The sequence below is a fragment of the Cyprinus carpio genome, chromosome A5 (genome assembly GCF_018340385.1).
Source record: "Cyprinus carpio isolate SPL01 chromosome A5, ASM1834038v1, whole genome shotgun sequence".
Lineage (NCBI taxonomy): Eukaryota > Metazoa > Chordata > Actinopteri > Cypriniformes > Cyprinidae > Cyprinus > Cyprinus carpio.
The window spans coordinates 33,656,104-33,668,893 of record NC_056576.1 but is presented as its reverse complement, the minus strand read 5'-3'; the positions used below and the strand labels follow the sequence as shown (position 1 = coordinate 33,668,893).

The window sequence follows — 12,790 nt, the reverse complement described above, 5'->3', positions numbered from 1 at the left end:
CACACTTTATGTGTTCAACCAAGGGGCAATTTTCCCTTTAAAAGCTAGCCAGGTAATTTAGCAAAAATATATTCAGGTAGGCAATTCACTGACAATGGCTGTTTCACAGGAGGTGCACCAAAATGTTCAAACCCAGATGAGAAATACTCAAGGGATGCATAAACAACTAATCTTCAGTTGTAAATTGGGTTTAGATTGACATGCTGGAAATCATAACCATCCAATAATATAACAACTCCATTCAACCGATCTCTGCAGACTGTATTTAATTTTCTCTCTAACAGCCAGAAAAACTGTTACTCAGAAAAAGGTAGGAAGCTGTCAGAAAAAAAGAGGTAGCTGTAAAGTGAAACTAGCTGTGAATCCTGTAAACTAATCTTAGATTACTGCACTTTTCCCAACCTAATCTCATGGTAAAATATGACGATGCACATATTTTTGCAAAACCTGAAAATGTTGCCATTAAAAATCACTGCAGTTTTATTTTCTGCAATATATTTGACGTTTTAATAATGTTCTATCAACTTTTAAATCAACCAACAGAAATGGATTTTTATCTAGGTCTGGACCCCTAACCCTTATCCTATCCCTACACGGATTCAAATCTAATTTTAGATCTAAAATTCAACCTCAGAGGAGAGCACAGCATTTTCTGATGCATTTAGGTTAAGTCACTTACAGAGCATTTAAGGTTCGTTCTGTGATCTGGGAGTCAAAGTCATGGCCTTCTTGTTGGTAGTGCTATGCTCCATTAGCACAGCTACAGGATGCCCTTAAAAAAAGTTCACAACAACATATATATACGGGGATAGTTCACACGATCATCTGCTCACCCTCAGGCAGCTCTTTTTCATTTAACTTGCATGGTATTTCCAGGACTTCTGGATTCATGTTACTTTATGTTGAGTACCTATTTACTCCATATTTTTCTATTATTATTATACAAAGTTGCTATTAACAAAAAATCTTCCTCTAATCTTGATCATCTCAGTCAGATACCGCAGTTTTCAGCACCACTAGTGGCCATTTTATATGGAAACTGCAGCAATTTGTAGCTGAAGCAATGTATTTTATCTACCCCCAGTATGTTTACATACAGTATGCGTACATAAAAGTAGTCTGTAGTATGAAATGTGTCACCTTGTCCCACACACAACCTTTTACCGCAACAAGAAGATATCCTCATATAGAAGGTCACTGAACAGATTAACCTTGACTCTAGACATTTCATAGTTCCTTAGGTTACACCAGTGTGGACATTGTCAGGTTCTGTAGGTCAGGTTTTTTTTTTTTTTTTCAAAAATCAATAAGCAATTTTCTTAATCTTTGAGTATAAAAACGTCCTTATAAATTCTGTACAGTAAGCAAAGAGTTTCTGAAACTGACCACACCATTTCCCCCGTATGTCCTAGGTGGATTAAATTACCAGTCCATTCAATATTTAAGGCTCTTGACTGACAGTCTTTCCCATTGAAATGACAAGGCAAAATTCACCGTATCGAGATGCCCAGACAAATCTGCAGGTGCTAAACCCTGCGTTTAGCTGATACACTTTGTACCTCAAACACACAGAGAAACATGAAAATGTCTGTACACAGATGGATGAATTTGCTCCAAAACTGTGTGTACACAAAATAAACATACATATGAATGTGGTAAAGCTCCAAAAAAAAGCATACAAACTTAAAAATCAACCTAGAAAATGAGAAAAAGATACAAAAAAATTGCACTCATATCACTAACAATATATGATGATACACACTACAAGAGAAATGGATATTGAAAATGGGTCCACTTATATTGAAATTACATTTGAAAAACCACCTGCACCTCTGACATAAAATCACACCTATGGGTATCTGTACAAGAGGTATGACTAAATGATGTCTAAATTATCAAATTCATTCTATAGACACCGAATATCTCCTTTCACTGCTACTTTTGAACCAGAAGCTGTAGCTGAATCTACAAAGAAGCACAGTGACCTGTGTGAAAAGGTGGAAATCTCTTAACATTTAAACACAACAAGTCAGTTTGATTCAATATAAGAGACGTCACCTCTGCTGACCCTCCACGTTAAACTGAGACATAATGGTTCTCTATTTTTCTGCTTTCATGCTTTCATCTTAAAGTGAAATGTTTTCTGAAATGGTTGAGAAATTTCCAGATACGCCCCAACAACCTCGACACAGAAGGTTAATGTAAATGGATTTTTCATTTAACAAGCTGTTGGAAGTATAAGATTATAATAATGATCGTCATGCTACAATTTGTAAATGCATTTTTTTTTAAACATTTATATATATATATATGTATTTACAGTATACACACACACATATGCACACACACACACACTCTGCATACATGATACACACACACACACACACACACATATACACACACATATATATATATATACACATATATATATATATATATATATATATATATATAGGTATACATTGATATATATATAAATTGGTTCAAAGATGATAAATAACACTTTTGACTTGACTAAAACTAGTTAATTTAGATGTTGCTATTTTCAGTGCAAATAATAATTCAGTCTCCATTTAATCCCTCTGTTAACAACACTGACCACACCATTTCCCCTGTATGTCCTAGCTGGATTAAGTTACTAGCAAAGAAAATACAGTGCTTTGCTGGTTTCAAGCAACCTTGATATGGAGGTTAAAATAAATGGCTTTTCAATGAACTAACTATTGGAAGCATAAGTTATGATAATGGTCATTGTGCAGTAATATTATCATGAATTTTTTCAAATACAATAGCAGGGCACCATTAATTAAAAACACAGATTTTGATCTAATATATTGACCTGAAAAGATTTTTAAATGATACTTTAATGATAGTTCAGTGTCTTTTCAATTCAATTTAAGTTTATTTGTATAAAGCTTTACACAACACAAACATCTGCAAAACAGCTTTACAGAAAATTAAGGTAAGGTACAGTTAGACTGTAGAACAGGGTAAGATACATAAGTTGAGCCACAGGGAAATATTGAATTTTTAAACCCATTTATATTTCAGGATATCTCCTATGAATGGAAATTATAGACAAACATCTCAAACACAGGGTCATATAAATGTTCCTAAAAATGCTGGGCCACACTGTTTAAAGAAATGTACTACGATAACCATAATTTAATAATCTATTATAGTTACTACAGATAAATATACAAACTGTAAACATAAAGTTGAAATTTACATTAAGAAATCAGCAACAAATTATAAAATCAAAAAACAGATTTTCACAGGAAAAAAATCATATAAATTACTTTAATCTTTAAGGAATCATATTTAAAGAAACATTTGCAGTTTACTTTACAGTGACACAAAAACTCATCAACAATAATATTCAGAGCTTTTGTAAAAAGCAATAAAATGCCAATAAAAAATGCATTATTTTTGGACATAATTGGAAGTTAACTTTCAAGGTTTTGTGATTTAATTTTTATGCTTTGGGCTACAATTAATACTTTGGTATTTCATGATGAAAAAATCCACCCAAAGGCCACAGTGTCTGCTTCACCCTCAGGTAATCAAAGGTTTAATGGAATAAAGGAAGGTGCTTCTCTAGATAATCTGAATAAAATAAACACACAGAGCAATACTGTGTTTGTTAGATAACATCAATGTAAGTATCGCCGTGTGTCAAACCCACATTATTCCAGTGTTCCAGTTCTGTCTGTTCCAGCACTCACTCATTCTGAAGCAATCATTTGGGAAACTGCAGATACGTATGCTTCTTGGAGAGCAGCAGCGGAGAAGCACTATAACAAGCCTCAGATGAGCTCATTAGGACTCTGTGCCCATGCTGTATCCTAACAACCATGTCTCGAGCAGCCCCTGCCTGTTTCCCATATAGGAGGGTGTCTTCTAGCCTCAAGGGTCAAGCAAGACCTCTCCTGTTACAGTAGTATGGGAAACGGCATGAAACAAATGATGATGTGGGGCTGAAATGCCCCTGACAACTTCCTGGCCAGTGTTTTAGGGAGATTTTTCATGGTAAAGCAACTTGATCTATTTATAAAAATAATTTTTGTACAGCATGTTAAATTATCAAGGCCAAAGGCAGCATTTATTCATCCAGGGCAGGCAGTGTGTAAAGTTCATCCATATTAAAAACATTAGGACATGATGATGAATGTGTCCTAAGGTAATTAGTTACAAGCCATAACATATAACAGATGTGACACATTAATCAAGTATTTAGTGGACACATATGCATGAAGCATTTTTCTGTGTGTCAAGTTTGTTGGATAAAGGACATATTCAAATCTGATCAGTGCTTTTCCTAACAACTTATCAGAAAACCAAATAAGTCATTTATTTGCATCCACTTCCTGATGGATAAATCCAGTGAGTAATACTGATAACAGATTTTTTTAACCTTAAAGGTATAGTTCACCAAACAAATTAAAATTTCATTTACTCACCCTCATGTCGTTCCAAAGACTTGTTTTGTGAAAACCAGTGAGGTTTGTTCTTCCATGTTAGGTATGTTTTTGCTTCAGTTTACCATATTTAATATGCTCTATGTAAGTATGTTGATCAGTATTTATGTGAATAAAATCCTAATTAAAATGTTTAAAATTATATAAAGTTATCATGTTTCCTAGGAACAACTAGATAAAACCACTCAATGGATTGCTTTTACGATACCTTTATGTACATTTGGAAGTTTGAAAATGTTGATTACATACAGTAGAGGGGATGAGAGAATATTAAAAATATCTTAATTTATATTAGCAAGATGAATGAAGTCTTTTGAGTTTAGAATGACATGAGAGTGAATAAATTATAATAGAATTTTCATTTTTTTTTTATGAACTAACCCAATAAGGAATAGTCATCCAAAATACCCATTAAATATGAACCCTCAAAGATTAATTAAGGAATTTATTTTTCTTTAGATTTTTCTACATCTGTCAAATCTCTCTGCACACTCCATAAAATTAGTTCAAAGTCAGATTCAGCCTAAAGTTAAGTACAGTTGCATGATAGAAATCTTTTTTCTCTATTCACAAATAGAGCAAAGCAGATGCAATGTAGAATGTCAGAAATATGAACATCCCAGTATATAAATGCATGTTTAAATACTGCAAGACACTTGCAAATTTTGAATTTAATAAAATGTAAAAAAAAATTGCTATGTTTACCAACCACCCAAAAGTTACTACGGTAAAATAAGAATAAATTAAAACAAGCTCTTTTTTAAACAGTGTGAAAGGTTTTTAAAAGACATTTATGTAGTTTTATCTTATAGTGACTATACCTGTCAAGCTCCAAAAAGGACACGAAAGCACCACTGAAGTAGTCAATATGATTAGTAGACTGCGTTTCAAGTCATCTGAGGTCATCTGAGGATTTTTGTGAGAAACAATGTGAAATTTCAGTAGTTGTTTACTGAAAATCTGCACTGATGTCAAATGTCACTTAAGTAAATAACATTTAAAACCATCATATTGCATTTTTTCTTAAATGACATATATTTGTCGTTATCATTATGCTATTAAATATATATATATATATATATTTTTTTTTAAATATAGTTCCCTTTCAGTCGGTCACTCTCGACATCACGTCGGTGACCGACGAATTGGGATATCGCTTTGAGTGTAAACTAAATGAGCCAATGCACATTGGCAGGCAATTATTGCATCCAGCTGCCACTGATCACAGCGTGAGTATAATAAGGCAGCAGGTGCAATGCAGATCAGCTTTTCACTTCGGAGCCGAGCGACAGTATCGTTTTTGCTCAACTGTGTCTATTCGTGAACTACGAGTTCAGCATGCTCTCTGAAGTTTCGTGTGTTGGCAAGACGGCGCTTCAGCAGTGGTCGTTCCCGAGTCGAGTGGGTTGTGCACTACCCCCTGTCGTGTTGCAAGCGGCCAATTCCCCTGTGCACCTCAGCACTAAAAGACCATTTCCTAAAGAGCAAATTTCTCTAAAGGAGCTCCACGGGTGCATCTTTGTAAAGACGACGGATCGTCCTTATAAGGATGCCATTTCACCCGTGTGTTTCTGGGTGTTGCTGTTACCTTCCACCGGATGATGGTCATGATTGCTGCCTGGCGCAATCGCTATATGTCTGGCCCAGCAGTTCTCGGCTGCACAGGAGCAGACTGACTTCATCAGACCCTATCAATCGCCGACATCTACCGCCTCAAACCAACTCCAAACCACAAATCCACACCCTCCTCAAACCTGACGGTGGCCCCCTGCGTCCACCCCCTCCTCCTTTGCCAAATGGCAGCAGTGGGTATTTCGAGAGCGTTAACAAAGGCCCTACTCACACACCCTCTGCCAACCTGTGGAACCAGGTGAGCTTTGCATCCCACACTCACACCCCTCTCTGGCCCGCTCACAATCCGCCTGAGTTGGGTCCCTGTGTTCCACCTCGCTGCCCCACTGCAGGTATGGCTGTGGTTCCGCTGGTCCTGCTTGTACGGTTTCTAGGTGCCTGGACAGCGCTACCCAGCCCGTCTCGCTGGCTTCTGTGGACCATCAGCCTCGGCTATGCGATTCAGTTCACCCGGCATCCCCCCAAGTTCAGCGGTATCTGCTTCACTACAGTGAAATCGGCCAATGCCCCTGTTCTCGCAGAATCGCAGAAGGTTCTGAGGTCACTTCGAGCTGTTCACATTCCAGGCCTTCTCAACCGTACAGATGACGAGCTGTCTCGAGCAATGCTCATGGGAGAATGGTGACTCCATCCCCAGATGGTCCAGCTGATTTGGAGACGTTTCAGAGCCGCTCACTACACCATTCAAAGACCAAGTGGTGAACCTGCAAGTGCTCCCCCTGGAGGAGGCAGACTCAGCCCTGGCTTTGCTCTGTCCCGTCCGAGCATTAAGATGCTACGTAGACCGGACACAAAGCTTCAGGACCTCAGACCAGCTCTTTGTCTGTTACGGAGGCCGGCAGAAGGGGAATGCCGTCTCTAAGCAGAGGATGGCCCACTGGATTCTGGATGCCATCACCCTGGCTTATCAGACATAGGGTGTGCCCTGCCATTCAGGTTGCGAGCTCACTCAACTAGGAGTGTTGCATCCTCCTGGGCGCTGGCTCATGGCACCTCGCTGACAGATATTTGTAGAGCTGCGGGCTGGGCGACCCCAAACATGTTCTCTAGATCCTATAGCCTTCGTGTAGAGCTGGTATCCTCCTGTGTTCTCACCTCAATGTGTAGTGGCACGAGAGGCCCCCGGTTAGTGTCGGCTTGGTAAAACTGCTCCAGAGTTTCAATACTGTAGACTCTGTTGAGATACTCCATCACACTCAGCACGTCCCATTGCCACGTTTGCTGTATCACCGCTGAGCGGCCGGGTCACCGGCTCGGCTCCTCAGCGAAAACCTGGTATGAATTGCACCTGCTGCCTTATTATACTCACTGGATGCAATAATTGCATGCCAATGTGCATTGGTTCGTTTAGTTTACGCTCGATGTAGATTGGTCTATCGAAGTGATATCCCAATTTGTCAGTCACCGACGTGACGTCTTCATTCCCCTCCTTCAGGGAACGAGAGTTAGCATACGTAACCGAGACGTTTTAATTAAAATAATAATTATACTTTTTTTTTTGTATTCAAAATTTCCTCCAATGCAACTTGAGAAATGTGCATCTTAGTTTTGGGTTTAACATGGTTGTAAAATGTCTGAACGACTCTCCAGCTGGGCCTGCACTTGCTGAAGCATGCACATTTTTGAGACAGCATTTATTTAAGTTTGCCCATGGTTATGATCCATAGCATTAGTCATGGTCTAAAGCCCCTTATGCCTCTGCCCTGTCCTCTAAATTAAACAGAATCACATAGTGGACAGCAAGGTAAACAGAAAACTAGAAATGTCTTGAAAGATTCAAAAATGACTGTTAAAATTGGTCTTCCTATGAGTTAGATGTCATGTCCGATATACAGAGGTATAAATGTATAAAGTCTTACATAACACTGTGACCCTTGTTATGCTTTCACTGTAGTGCTTAAATGGTAATCTATTGTGAACTGTACAGTTATAACCAGATCACTGTGGTGACATTTACGAGACATTTCTGAGACAACTTGTGTTCAACATTACTAATGGCTTTTCCACCATCTGCTACCAAATATATTTAGACCATAATGTGCTATATTAAAATCTGCTGCCTTTTTTTTAACGATAGGCTGAGTTCACTACCTCCAAAGAAAAAACATAAAATGATAGACTTTTATTTTCTTGTCTCTCATAAAATCTGAGAAATGCATGGGTATATTTTCAGTCTGTGCATTAAAAACAGACATTAAATTTTGCTGTCAGAGCCTAGCATCTGGTATAGAGATACACAACACAGCTGACAGACTCTGCTATCTGTTACCATATTTTTAATTCTAGCTAAACCTTGCATCAATGGCAGAAACATTTTTGATCAATATAACTATCTGTCACATTAATACGTCTTATTATCTATTCTACTTGTTCTCAATGGTTTAACATGTTCTTGTTGAAAGCTGTTGTGAAACACTGCCCCCTGTTCTACAAGCCCCTAAAAACAGGCTCTGTTTAATAACAAAAGGGCAGTCTGTAGTGTCTGCCTCTTCCTCCATGGAAATGTCAAGAAATTGCTCTCAGGGCCACGCCTCTCCACGCAAGACGCCCCAGGGGGAGAAAAATCTCCCATAGACATTTTCGGTTACTTTTATTTTTCCACATAAAAGTATTTCTCATGTGCTTTATGCTTACTGCCATTCTTTGAATTCTTCAATGCATGGTTGTTCTAACCAAGAGATCAATTTTGTAGCAGAGGCATTCATCATATTTTCTTCCTCATGTCAAACTGACTCACACATTCCACTTTTGCAGAAATGAATATTACAGAAAATCATTAGGTACTACAGAATACTAGTATGTTCTGTACACAGACCAGCACTCCATTAACATATAAACACCATCTCTCCTACTTGACTGGATGTAAATTATTTAGCACAGATTATTCTTGTCAGTAAACAGACCTACTTTGCCAACTGTCTAAGATTAGGCAACTTGGCAGATTAGTAAAAGGAGGATAACAAGCGTTTTTCATGTATTCTAGTAAAGGGTCCAAAATGTGAAAAAGCACAAACTAAAATGGTGCCAGAACATGTTTGTGGCTAATCTAGAACGATAATTAAGAAGTGGCTATGCAATTGAATAAATCAATAAACAGCAGGCTGAAAACCAGTTGTTGTTTTTTTTCTTTTCTTTTTTTGCTGTAAAATACAATCAAGAATTGTGAATTTTTAAGTATAAAGTATGAATTATTAGTGCTGTCAAAGGATTAATCACGATTAATCACATCCAAAATAAAAGTTTTTGTTTACATAATATATGTACAGGTGCATCTCAATCAATTAGAATGTCGTGGAAAAGTTCATTTCAGTAATTCAACTCAAATTGTGAAACTCGTGTATTAAATTCAATGCACACAGACTGAAGTAGTTTAAGTCTTTGGTTCTTTTAATTGTGATGATTTTGGCTCACATTTAACAAAAACCCACCAATTCAATATCTTAACAAATTAGAATATGGTGACATGCCAATCAGCTAATCAACTCAAAACACCTGCAAAGGTTTCCTGAGGCTTCAAAATGGTCTCTCAGTTTGGTTCACTAGGCTACACAATCATAGGGAAGACTGCTGATCTGACAATTGTTCAGAAGACAATCATTGACACCCTTCACAAGGAGGGTAAACCACAAAAATTCATTGCCAAAAAAGCTGGCTGTTCACAGAGTGCTGTATCCAAGCATGTTAACAGAAAGTTGAGTGGAAGAAAAAAGTGTGGAAGAGAAAGATGCAAAACCAACTGAGAGAACCGCAGCCTTATGAGGATTGTCTAGCAAAATCAATTCAAGATTTTAAGTGAACTTCACAAGGAATGGACTGAGGCTGGGGTCAAGGCATCAAGAGCCACCACACACAGACGTGTCAAGGAATTTGGCTACAGTTGTCATATTCCTCTTGTTAAGCCACTCCTGAACCACAGACAGCATCAGAGGCGTCTTATCTGGGCTAAGGATAAGAAGAACTGGACTGTTGCCCAGTGGTCCAAAGTCCTCTTTTTAGATGAGAGCAAGTTTTGTATTTAATTTGGAAACCAATATCCTACAGTCTGGAGGAAGGGTGGAGAAGCTCATAGCCCAAGTTGCTTGAAGTCCAGTGTTAAGTTACCACAGTCTGTGATGATGTTGGTGTTGGTCCATTGTGTTTTTTGAAAACCAAAGTCACTGCACCCATTTACCAAGAAATTTTGGAGCACTTCATGCTTCCTTCTGCTGACCAGCTTTCTGAAGATGCTGATTTAATTTTCCAGCAGGATTTGGCACCTGCCCACACTGCCAAAAGCACCAAAAGTTGGTTAAATGACCATGGTGTTGGTGTGCTTGACTGGCCAGCAAACTCACCAGACCTGAACCCCAGAGAGAATCTATGGGGTATTGTCAAGAGGAAAATGAGAAACAAGAGACCTAAAAATGCAGATGAGCTGAAGGTCACTGTTAAAGAAACCTGGGCTTCCATACCACCTCAGCAGTGCCACAAACTGATCACCTCCATGCCACGCCGAATTGAGGCAGTAATTAAAGCAAAAGGAGCCCCTACCAAGTATTTAGTGCATGTACAGTAAATTAACATACTTTCCAGAAAGCCAACAATTCACTAAAAATGTTTTTTTTTTTAATTGGTCTTATGAAGTAATCTAATTTGTTGAGATATTGAATTGGTGGATTTTTGTTAAATGTGAGCCAAAATCATCACAATAAAAAGAACCAAAGACTTAAACTACTTCAGTCTGTGTGCACTGAATTTATTTAATACACAAGTTTCACAATTTGAGTTGAATTACTGAAACAAATGAACTTTTCCACGACATTCTAATTTATTGAGATGCACCTGTATTTGTGCTGCGTATATTTAGTATGTATATATACATAATAATACGTGCATGTATATATTTATTTAAAAAAAAGGTTATGTTCATATATTAAATACATTTATTTGTAATATAAATTATATGAATACAAATATAAACATGTAAATACATGTAAATATTTTCAAAATATATACTGTATATGTGTGTGTTTATATATACATAATAAATATACACAGAACACACACATATTATGCAAACAAACTTTTATTTTGTATGAAATAAATCAATAACAATCAATCTTTACACAACAATAAAAAATATAAAATACACTCAAAAAAAACAATACAACAAAAAAAAAAAAAAAACAAGCATTTATTATTGTAAAGCATTGCTAAAATGTATTTATTTGTTTATTTATTTATTTTTAGTAAAAATATGAGTAATCTTATAATCTATAGCAAAACACAAAAAATAATAATTACTATATTTATTTACATAATAATAATTATGCTATAAATTGTATATATTACGTTATTTTAAATCAGTTAATAATTGGTATTTATTAAATAAATTTAAAGATACAAAGGTGTACTGGCAACCACAGCAATATATTTTAAGATACAAAGATATTTTAGTATAGGTTGGAATATAAACATATGTTATATGTACATATGTGAACTTTAAAATATACAGGCAGCAAATGCCAAATTATAATTTGTGAATTTCTGGCAACCACAGCTGTTTTTCCCTGTAAATTTTACATTAGTGCATTCGCGCAGTCTACTTCAGTTGCTTAAGTAATCAGAAAACGCATTTTTATGTATTGCAACCAAAAAGTTAAGCTATACTAACTTATTTATTTATTTATTTATTACGTACAGAAGCAATAGCAAACACCTGCCTAAAAATCTAATTCATTTCATTCACTGATCATTTCAATCAAGTAGGCTAGTATTTGTTTTTAGAGGCGGGGAAAAGAAGATTGAATTTAATAGCTTTGTAACATGCACCTCACCTTCAAGCCATAGGATATTACGAATGAGCACAGTTCTTCTGTCCGTTTATATCCACAACTTCTTGATGTTTAGCATCTTTTCCCCGCACAGTCTGAAACGGTCCATACTCGTTTGTGCCAAAGCATTCAGTTTTCTCGAATTATTCACGATGCTAAATAATTTCACTTCACTGAATCAAACGTGAATGTTTCTTTATACCGGCCAAAATGTATTCTAGTCTTACATCTAACTTTAAAAGCCAGTTTAAAATAGTTACATCATGTGCGTGCTGTCAGCAGCAGAGTGTGAATGCCGGGCGCAGCGCCGCTCTCACATCCAGCAATATGAGCGCGTGGCAGGTAGGAGGCGGAGTTGACTGATCTCAACACGAGTGCGTGTTCAGTGCCCAGAGGATCCAATGACAGACGAACACAAAGTACAATACCAACCCAGTTCCGAAAAAAAAAAAAAAAAAAAAAACCAATTTATATATATTATATATATATATATATATATATATATATATATATACATATATATATATATATATATATATATATATATATATATATGTGTTTTGTGTGTGTGTGTGTGTGTGTGTGTATGTATATTTATATATACATACACACATATATATATATATATATATATATATATATATACAGTACAGGTTGGAAACATTACTATTTTTAATGTTTTTGAAAGAAGTTTCTTCTGCTCATCAAGCCTGCATTTATTTGATCAAAAATACAGAAAAAAAAACAGTAATATTGTGATATATTATTACAATTTAAAATAATTGTTTTAAAATTTATTATACTTTAAATCATCATTTATTTCTGTGATGCAAAGCCGAATTTTTAGGATCATCATCACATGATCCT

At 36.3% G+C, this 12,790-nt stretch overlaps 1 protein-coding gene across 1 annotated transcript in view; it reads right to left on the bottom strand.

The window, feature by feature from the left end:
• The window catches only part of LOC109101262 (D(2)-like dopamine receptor), a 51,422-nt gene extending 39,195 nt beyond the window's left edge, over positions 1-12,227 (bottom strand). The window contains exon 1 of the mRNA XM_042756988.1: positions 11,927-12,227. The gene's annotated coding sequence lies outside the window, so the exon portion shown is untranslated. The remainder of the gene's footprint in view (positions 1-11,926) is intronic.
• Positions 12,228-12,790: the final 563 nt, after the last annotated feature.